The following is a 10,767-nucleotide window of genomic DNA, read 5'->3' as shown; positions in this document are numbered from 1 at the left end:
ATAACGTTAAATAAAGCGTTAATATTTATATTTTTTTACTGGAGATAGTACACTTTTGATCTCAAACATACGAAAAAAAATTCCTAGCCTTTTAATAAATAAAGATTGGGGAACGAATTATTATACACTGAAAGGTAAAGATGATGTATCAAATAGACTACTTGATTGTTTATTCATATATAACAGTAGCAAAATAGATTAAAGTTCAGTCTGGTATAAACAACTGTGACGATTCAAGGCTGCTTGATGTTCGAGAGTTGACCACTCCCCGATGTCCTAACGTTCGCTTGATTCACTCACAAGCACAGCCAACGAGTAGGCAATATTGTCGTGCGGGTTTTCGGCTTTGCGGGCGCTGTTAATCTTGCTTTCTCGATCGTTTTTCAACTCCACTACCTGCGTCAGCTGAATGGTCAAGCCTTTAGTCTGTCACCACTCCTTATCAGTTCCACTACATCTCCACTCTAGCTTCCCCTGTGATGTTCCCCTCCGGTCAGGGCCGGTGAGGTCAGTTCCGCACTGTAGTAGGCTCATATCTCCCTCGACGGAATTACGTACAGTCCATTCGCAACGAGTATAAGGTGCCATTTCCAATATTTGTGGTTTCTTTGAAATCAAGTATTATGGGTTCTCTCGATGGAGATAGAGTTTCAGTTCAAATGTTTATAGTTTCTTGGAAGTGGGTGTATGTGTCCACTCCACGGTTATAATATAGTGTCGTTATAAGTAATTAGGATGAGCACATATTGTCACTATGAGAATTTGACATTCTAGACTTTCATCATTATCATCAACATCATCATCATCAACCAGAACAAGTTTTGAAACTAGTGATGCGTTGCGGTCTATATGGTTTCATGTCATCTTTGTAAGGTTCTTCCAATAGATCGTCTTCCCAAAGAGCGATAACCTAAGGCCGCTTTCGGTTATCTGCCCTCCGGCATTATTTCTATATGATTCTTCAAATTAGCTCTTCATTCATGTAGGAAATCAGTCACGAGTTTAACTTCCACTACTTCAGAAATATTTTAATTTCGTTTTTATCCCAAATTGTATATTCTGCCCTTTTTCTCTTGAATCTCATTTCACTAGATGTTATTCTCTGGATACACCTCTTCATCATTGACTAGGTTTCAGAATCATTGGTTAGATTAGGTCTTGCCGAGATATTGCGCACTCTTAAACTAGTATGGCGCTGTACCAGAGTGGGGTTAGAAGCTGAATTAATAATTCCTATAATTTTTACAGGTCTAAGGCATTCCGCCTAGGACTCGCGTTACGGAATGCGCGCTGGTTCGAGTCCTCGTGGGGGAAGAAATTTTCTCATAAAATTTCGGCCAGTGTATGGGACCGGTGCCTACCCAGCATCGTGATGCACTTGGGGAGCTACGATAGGCAGCGAAATTCGGTTGCGAATACCAGCTATAACGGCTGGGGGGATTATCGTGCTAACCACACGATACCTCCATTCTGATTGGATGATCGTCCACCTCTGCTTCGGCATGTGGGCGTGAGGCCAGCAGCCGGCTGGTCGGTCAATGTCCTTCACGGGCTGTAGCGCTACGGATAATTTTTTACAAAATATGTGGTTTTGAAATTTGTCTTTTTCTTGCTCTTATGACTTTCTCAGATATTATGACCTAAGTATTTAAATCTTTTAACTTATTCTAAAGTTTTGTCATCAATGCAAATTTTGTTTTCACAGAAATTTCTATATTAAAATCAATATTTTTTTCTTTTGTTTCATATTGTTCTTTTTATAAAACTGATCCACACAATTAAACACGAGAAATCGCCAATGTTTATGACGTGTCAGAAAAACGTCCGAGTCCTGCTGTCCCACGGCACGGCGGTATGACTATTTGTGTTTCTCTATGATTAATTAGGAGTGAAATATGGAAACGTTAGTGAAGAATAGCACAATAACAGATGAGAAAGGAAAAAGACAAAGAAAGATCTAGGAATAAAAGAGAGAAATGAAGACTGGAAGAGCCATATCTAAAGTAGATGGTAAGACGAATAAAGCAAGAAGTAAAACAGAAAATGAACTTAAGAAAGGAAAAATAAGACAAGGATAGAGAGAAATGAAAGAATGAAAAACGAATAAAATACATTAGTGGATATCAGAATTAGAAGAAAGAAAAAAAAGAACAGGAAAAATAATCAACTAAAATCAAATAAGAAAGAAGAAAGATAAGAAATATAAATAAATGTAATGGAAAGAGTGAAAGAAGAGAAGTAAAATAACGTATTACGAGATAAATGAAGAAGAACTGTGTAAGAGAAGAATAAAAAATCACAGAAATAGGAGTCACGAAGATGGCACACACGTTCTCATTACACTTTTGAGCTTTTTGAAACAATTCAGTTTCTTTATCATGTTCCGAATGATATTGCGGCTTATATTTTTTCTTGAAACATATCCTATTCTAAAGACATACCTATCTATAATAATAATAAATCTGTAGCCGAAATTTTTCTGGTAATTTTCGATTTTCCAAAAATAATTGGTCCTAACATATATAATTAACCACCCTGAAACCAAAAATCGCTTTTTTGAAATTTTTTTGTATGTCTGTCTGTCTGTATGTTTGTTACCTTTTCACGCGATAATGGCTGAACGGATTTCGATGAAAATTGGAATATAAATTAAGTTCGTTGTAACTTAGATTTTAGGCTCTATGACATTCAAAATACATTATTTAAAAGGGGGTTATAAGGGGGCCTGAATTAAATAAATCGAAATATCTCGCTTATTATTGATTTCCGTGAAAAATGTTACATAACAAAAGTTTCTTTAAAAATAATTTGCGATAAGTTTTATTCCTTGAAAAATTTTGATAGTACTGATATTTAATGAGATAAATGAGTTTTAAAATTACTATAACTGCCATCTAAGGCCGTATAATGAAATAAAAAACAAATAACTTCGTACATAAGGGGCCTTGGACAGCAACAATCGAAAGCTATGAAAGATACCCTACAGAGAATGTTTCTGTGTTTGTATGAAGTAATATCGGAGGCTAAATTAACCGATTTGTATAATTAATTATTATTTCGCCATTGGAAAGTGTAGTTTCTTTAGATGGACATAATGCTATAATGTTATTACAGTAACTTCTGATATAATATAATGTAATGTAATATAATATAATATAATAATAATCATCATCATCATCATCCTTCACGAATTAGGCCTCTGTAGACCTGTTTCGGCCCCATCTAGCAGTCTTCTAAAAGGTCTTCCTGGTCGACGATGTCCTCTAGGTTTATACTGCATCATAATTTTTGGGATTCTTGAATTTTCCATTCTTCTTACATGATCTAGCCAATTGAATTTGTATCTGCTGATTTTTTCTTCTACTGACTCTACTACTAATTGTTCTAAAATTTCTTCATTCCTTTTTCGGTCTAAAAGAGTATATCCTGCTGTCCTCCTGAAAAATTTCATTTCCGTTGCTTTGAATATAATATAATATAATATAATATAATATAATATAATATAATATAATATAATATAATATAATATAATATAATATAATATAATATAATATAATATTATATAATATAATTTAAGTTATTTGAAGGGTTCAGAACTATAGTGGGCCAAACGCCATTTACTGAATACGTAGAAAAGAAGGGTTAAAATTAAGTTATTACCATAATTCAATGGAAACATATAGCAAGTAAAATAAAGTATAGACATTAAATCTAAATGATGTCAATGTTCATTAAACTATGGTTGCATGTAATAACAATTAAGAAACATGTTAAACGAATTGTCATTGCACCAAATGAGTGCTCTCTGGACCGAAATGATCGCATTTTAATTATTTAAACACAATTTAAATTAAGTAACATATTAAACGATTTATCCTTCTATCAAACACGAATGTTCCCTGGATCAAATGTCCTATTTTAATTATGTAATTACTTTATATTTATTTCTAACGGGTGCAGCGGAGCGCACGGGTACGGCTAGTATGAAATAATTTCTTATACCTCCATTTACAAAAAAAAAAAAAACAACAAACAAACGATATTTAAAATTGACAGGAATGTTACACTTTGCTTTGGATCACACACAAAGAGCAAATAGGTTCATGACAAGAAATGCTAATCCTGTAACCATGAGGCGCTGTGCACTAAATGCAGGGACTATACCTGGCTGGGACCAGATTTCAACAGAACTTAGAATATTCGCAACGAATGTTACACATATTTCTGTACATAAAAATAATTTCTCCGACAGGCATCACCGCACATACCTGGCAGCTCAGTTCATTTACTCCATCATAGCCTATGTAAGAAAGAGAATTAAGAATAATTGTTCTGGTAAATTTCGACTACGTCACCATTTTATACTTTTAACTTGTTTATTTTACGACGCTTTATCAATTGCCACCTTTATCTAGCGTCTTAGTGAAATGAAGGTGTTAATGCCAGTGGAATGAGTCTAGGGTCCAGCGCCGAAAGTTACCCAGCATTTGCTCTTCATGGGTTGAGGGAAATCTCCGGAGAAACCTCAACCAGGTAACTTTTTCCAACCTGGATTTGAAACCGGGCCCGCACGTTTCACAGTCATATATCCTAACCGTTACTCCACAGCGGTGGACATTTTATATTTTCGATTCCGATGAAGACCTATCAATTGAAGGGTTGGTATGAGATTGTTCAAAGTCACACTTAAAAAATTTTTGCTATTTTGTGTGAGTTCATTTCTTGCACATCACATTTTTTATATCAATGATACTGCAAACTTTTATTTCAGTGACAATCTTTAAATCGATCCTCTACAGCAACACAATAATTTCTCTAATCAGAAATTAAAAACAGTAAAACGAAAAAAATAAAATGAAATAAAATAGAAAATCATAAATGAGAAGGGGGGGGGAACAAAAGACGGAAGGGCGAAAGTGAGTGGGAAAAACGAAATGAAGTAAAAAGATAGAAAAAGAGGAAGATTAGGAGGAGGAGGAGGAGGAGGAGGAGGAAATTAATTGAATTAGGAAGGCGGAGTGAAGAGATAAATAAAGAAATGAAAGTGGGAGGGAAGATAGGTAGATAGATAGCTATGCAGATAGGCAGATAGAAAACTAGATAGGAAGATAGTTTCGTAGGTAGATAGATAAAAACGTTAGGGAGAAAGTTAACTAGGTAGGTAGATAGAAAGCTAGGTAGAAAGATAGCTAGGTTAGGTAATTAGATACAGAGCTATGTAGGTAGATATATAGTTAGTTAGGTCGGTAGGTAAATAAATAGGTACACAATTGCTAGGTAGAATTGTAGCTAGGTAAGTAGATGGGTAGGAAACTCGATAATTGGTTACAAATATAGCTAGGTGGAAAGATAAGTAGGTAGATTAAAATACTAGACACAAAGAGTTATGTAAGTAGGTAGGAAGTAATAAGCTAGATAGAAATATAGGCAGGCAGACAGAATACTAGAACCGGCGTAGCTCAGTCGGCTAAGGCGGTTGCCTGAAGATCCGGAGTTGCGTTCGGGCATGGGTTCGATTCCCGCTTGGGCTGATTCCCAGGTTGGGTTTTTTTCCGAGGTTTTTCCAACCATAAGGCAAATGTCAGGTAATCTAAGGCGAATACTCGGCCTCATCTCGCCAACTATCATCTCGCTATCACCAATCCCATCGACGCTAAATAATGTTGTAGTTGATACAGCGTCGTTAAATAACCAAGTAAAAAAATTGAATACTAGATAGATCTAGGTAAGAAGGTAATCAGATGGAAAGTAGCTAGCTAAATAGTTGGTAGATAGAAAATAGCTAAGTATAAAGATAGCTTCACACGTAAATAGCCAGGTTGGTAGAAACATAAGTAGATAGGTAAGTAGGGGGAAAGATAGCTAGGTAAGTAAGTACTAGGTAGATATGTGAAGCAATATACAGAAGAAAGAAGGAAGTATAGGAATTAAGAAACAGGAGAAAAGAAGGGAAGGAATAAACCAAAAAACAAAAGCAAAACAATCATAATTCGTTATGCATCATATAAAGGAAGTCCAAATATGGGTTCTAATAATCCAAGACGAAAGTATAGAAACACTAGGTTTTAGTACAATTTCACTTTATCTAATTGTGGGCTCATTGCTCTTAAATTTGGCAACTTTAAACAAAACCGAGGTAGAGGAAAACTGTTCAAAATTCCTTCCATTTTGCTCATTCTCAAAATCGTATGTCAGCGACCTAGAATTGGTGTGAACTTCCTGCACGCGAGGAACATTTCTCCGATCATAGATTTCTCAGCTCACCGTTGCCCGTTCATTTCGTCTTAAAACAGCTGCATCAGTCAAGTAAACGACGTTCTTATTTGCGGTACGTTGAGAGGCACGGCTGTTAACAATGAATACTTCCACTCTGTCTTGTGTGGTAAGCAAATTTCGCTCTCATTAAAGAAGCCAAAGAGGGTCTCATGTTTGAACACCCATTCTAAGTAAGCGTTAATGATGCATCATCATAATCAATAACATTATTTTCTTTTATATAGTTTTATTTTCTTCCTCCCTATTCTTTTGGCCCTTTTCCCTATTTGCAGTACCAATTTTATCTCCTCACATTTCTCTTTCATCTCTTCCTATTCCTCCTAATCATTTTCCCTAATTATTTTTCCACCCGTTTTCTTTCTTCTGTATCTCATCATCTTCCGTCTTCTTACTTCCTTCTTTTCTAGACTCTCTTCTTCAGCTGCTTATCTTCTTCCTCCACCATCTTCAAGATGGACCAAAAGAACGGGCGATTTTTAACTTTGGCTTTTCCCAACTGTTGGATTCAGCTGCGAACATTCTCGTAGTGTTTAGAAGTGTATAAAATTTAGTAAGGTTGGAGAATTAGAGTGGTACACAACGTGTGTATATCATCACAAAAATGGCGATAGTTTCGTAACTGTACAGAGCTTGTTTCGGCAGCATTACAATGCCCATCGAAATGATCCAGTGCCATTTCCTCATGCTATCAAAACGTGGGTGTAAAATTTCGAAGATACGGATTCTGCCCCAAAAAGAAGCCGACACGAAGAATAAGAATTGTGCGAACACCAGAGAAGATCTCTGCTGTAAGAACTGCACTCGAGCGAAGCCGTAAACCAGTGGTCGTCAGCACTCGCTGAAATGGGTAACGGGTAAGCAGTGCAACGTAATATGCCCCGCCATTCACCAGGAGGAGGGAGAGAGTATACTCGATAGCAGCCATGGATGCACCATAGTCCGCAGGTAAAGGCTGGTTCACAATAAACCGGGAACGGAAACGACAACGAGAACGAGAATGGAAATAATGTTAAAATACATATATTTTAACAATATTTCCCTTCTCGTTCTCGTTGTTTCCGTTCCCGGTTTATTGTGAACCAGCCTTAAGAGACGCTAACCCGAGAGTGCACTGTGCTGATGACCGTTGCCCTAAACGTTCTACTAGACTTCACTCTCTCTTTGGATATCGCGTTTCAATGTCTGCCGAATATTACATAAAGGCTTAAAATTTCACCCATACAAAATCCAAGTAGTTCAGGCATCACAGAAAGGTGGCATTGGATCATTACGACGGATATTATAATGCTGCCGAAACAAGCGTTGTGCAGTCACGAAACTATCGTCATTTTTGCAATAAGACTTGATAGCATACGCACGTTGTGCACCACTCCATTTCTACATTCTGACTAAATGGTATACACTTCTAAATACAAGAAGAACGTTTGCAGCCGAACCTAACTGAGCTTAGTCGAAAGAAAAGGCCGAACTTTAAAATCGCCCGTTTTTCTGGTCCACCTTGTATATGTTTTATTTTTTACTTAGGCCTACACTGTTCTTTCTTATTTACGAAATGTTGCTTCTTCTTCTTCTTTCGTCATTTTCTTCCTTCCATGTGTCCTTTTCTCTTTATTCATCCATTTCCTCCCCTTCTTCCTTTTATTCTTCCTTCTTCACATGTTCTTATTCTTCCCCTACTCTTCACAAAGGTTGTCTTCTTTTAATTCTGTGCTAGAGAAGGGGGAATTCCTTCTCCTGTTGTTTTTTTTAGTTCATTTCGTTACTGGTAACTTACAAGATTTAACTTCCTGGGTCTTTCTGCCTCGACTAATATTGGCATACGGGTTTTAATAACGACACTATAGTGTGTTGTGGACAAAATGGCGGAAAGACTGCATTTACAACATGAAACAAGGGAGACACTTCCAGATTTCTAACAAGGTAACTATTCTCCAATATTACTGTGCATTACTAATAAACGGCATGCTAGATCTTGTACAGACCGATTATTTAGTCCTGACAGCTCAGCGACGCAAAAGAGGGGAAGTAATCGGAGGAGTGGGGAGAGTTCCGGAGTAGAGATAAGGGTGAGCAGTCGGTAAAGGCAAGCTGCCAAAGGTTTTTCATGCCTAAGGTTTTTCCGTGTTTTTCCTAAGGCGCTAAGACAAATGTCGGGATGAGTCCTAAAAGAAATGGGCCACGTACCTGCACTCATATCCCCATGAATCTCCCTAAAGGCAAGCGAGTGAATAAACCAAACACTTCTTGGCGTAACCAAATGGACTCGTCTGTCCCACGCGCACATCTCCGGCGACTGTCAGGGATAAATAATCGTACTGTACTTCTATCACAAGCACACAGATTAACATAATGTGCTATTGGTTCAAGTGATGTAACGGAATGTTCTTGTGTGGTTTCACTGTAGGGAAAGTAGCGACTAGCGGCTATTGCCTAGTCCTTGCAACTAGTACGGACTTATTGTGACAACCAGAACTACACCAACTTTCGTGAGGGCCTCGTATTTCAGATAATACTCTTGCTACATGATGGTGGTTGAACATGTTTAAAAATTTATGAAGCTGGACTTAAAAATTGATGCACTTTAATGGGTTTGTTTTAATTATTGTACAGAGAAGTGCGATGTTTTTTCCCCCATTAATGAAGACTCGTTTATTCATTATAGCGTCGACACCTGTGGAGTAACGGTCAGCGCGTGTGGCCGCGAAATCAGGTGGCCCGGGTTCGAATCCCGGTCGGGGCAAGTTACCTAGTTGAGGTTTTTTCCGGGGTTTTCCCTCAACCCAATACGAGCAAATGCTGGTTAACTTTCGGTGCTGGACCCCGGACTCATTTCACCGGCATTATCACCTTCATTTCATTCAGACGCTAAATAACCTAGATGTTGATACAGCGTCGTAAAATAATCCAATAAAGTAAATAAAATTCATTATAGCTCAACTCAGCAGTGGAATATTTTGATACAAGTTGCGGGAAGTTGAACAAGATGTCCGCCTAATCCTTCAGAACGCCTTCTCACTAAAAGGTATCGAATTCTGTGTTCCTTTCGGTGTTCTACGGTGCTTCGAATGTCGTATGGCTGATTAAAATCCTGGCAAGTCGAAATATAGTTATAACTATTGAACGGATTTCTAGGTACTAAATGAGAGAGATTTAAGCTTTATAAAATCCAATTAGGAGTTTTAGGAGTTTATATAAAATTAACAATTGAAGACACCCCAGGAAAATATATGTAACATTAATTTCTTCAAATAACTGATTTAGGTGCATCTGACCCCTTAGCGGCCTCGAGCTGATGCTGCCCGCAATACACTACGGCACAGATAGACTCCGCCCCCATATGCGCCAAGTCTCTCTACAGATACCTGGGACGGACAATAGTATGTGAGACAGCGTTGGTAGATAACCGACTAAAAGGAAGATGATTTCCGTGATGCTTGATTAGCTCCATAGAAATTTAGCTTTGAATCTCTAGACACTTGTAGGGTAATCTTAATGGAGGTTATTTCTTTCATTCTCCAAGGATTTAATTGCTTGTCTCAGTAAACCTCTCCCGGTGTTGTGGAGCTTTTATTATACAGTATACACATCACAACACTTGTTAGGACTCATTTAACGAGGGTTCGACCTAGGCTTTCCAAATTTTTTTGCAGAAAATGCGTGAGGCTAAGGAATTGACAAAATTTCACATAGAAAATTGAAAAATTATTCAGTTCAATTACGAAGCTACTTTATTCTACACTTCGACAGGTAGGCTAAAATTAAGAGTATTTTGAGAGAGATTTTGTTTCGCGTAATAGCTGAAGTCGACTGCAGTTTGCAGCTCCGGTTTCATTAGGTGTGTCGAGCTTATGTTTCGAACATCTGTCCAATTATTGTTCATGAGATGGAACAGCCTCCTTGTATGAGCATTACTACTTAATATGCTTACAATGAAGCTCACCGTTTTTTCTTCTTTCAAATTTATAAGATTAACACTGTTTGATTTTAAATAGGCGAGCACTAACACCCATTTCTGGCAAGTATTACTTTCTAAAAAGACTGAACATTTTAAGGCATCTCTTGAACAACAAAATTCATCCCATAAATCATCATTAAGTTAAAATTAAGTATTTAGAATAATTATTTGTACATTTTTCAGAAATAAGGGAGAAAAATGCTTGAAGAGAAGAAAAATATGGGAGCCGAGAGACTATTAAAACTTAGGCTACTAGCAAATACGGGAGATTCCGAAAAATACGGGAGGGTTGGCAACCCTAGTTCGACACAATGCCAAGCCTCTGCTTGACACAACACAGGCCATCACATTTACAACGAATAATAGTCCATGTTTATTGCGAAACAAAAACAGTTGTTTTCACACTGTAAGAGCTCTCTTCGTTCGTTGCAACGCAGGAGGTTTCACCAATTGTAATTAGTTTACAGTCTGTCATTAATATTGCTTCATTCGTACACTCCTCTTCATATCTTCATAAACGTCCTAATTCCCAGACC

Source organism: Periplaneta americana, chromosome 10, assembly GCF_040183065.1.
Source record: "Periplaneta americana isolate PAMFEO1 chromosome 10, P.americana_PAMFEO1_priV1, whole genome shotgun sequence".
NCBI lineage: Eukaryota > Metazoa > Arthropoda > Insecta > Blattodea > Blattidae > Periplaneta > Periplaneta americana.
The sequence above is the reverse complement of the archived record's forward strand: the minus strand, read 5'-3'. Positions refer to the sequence as shown.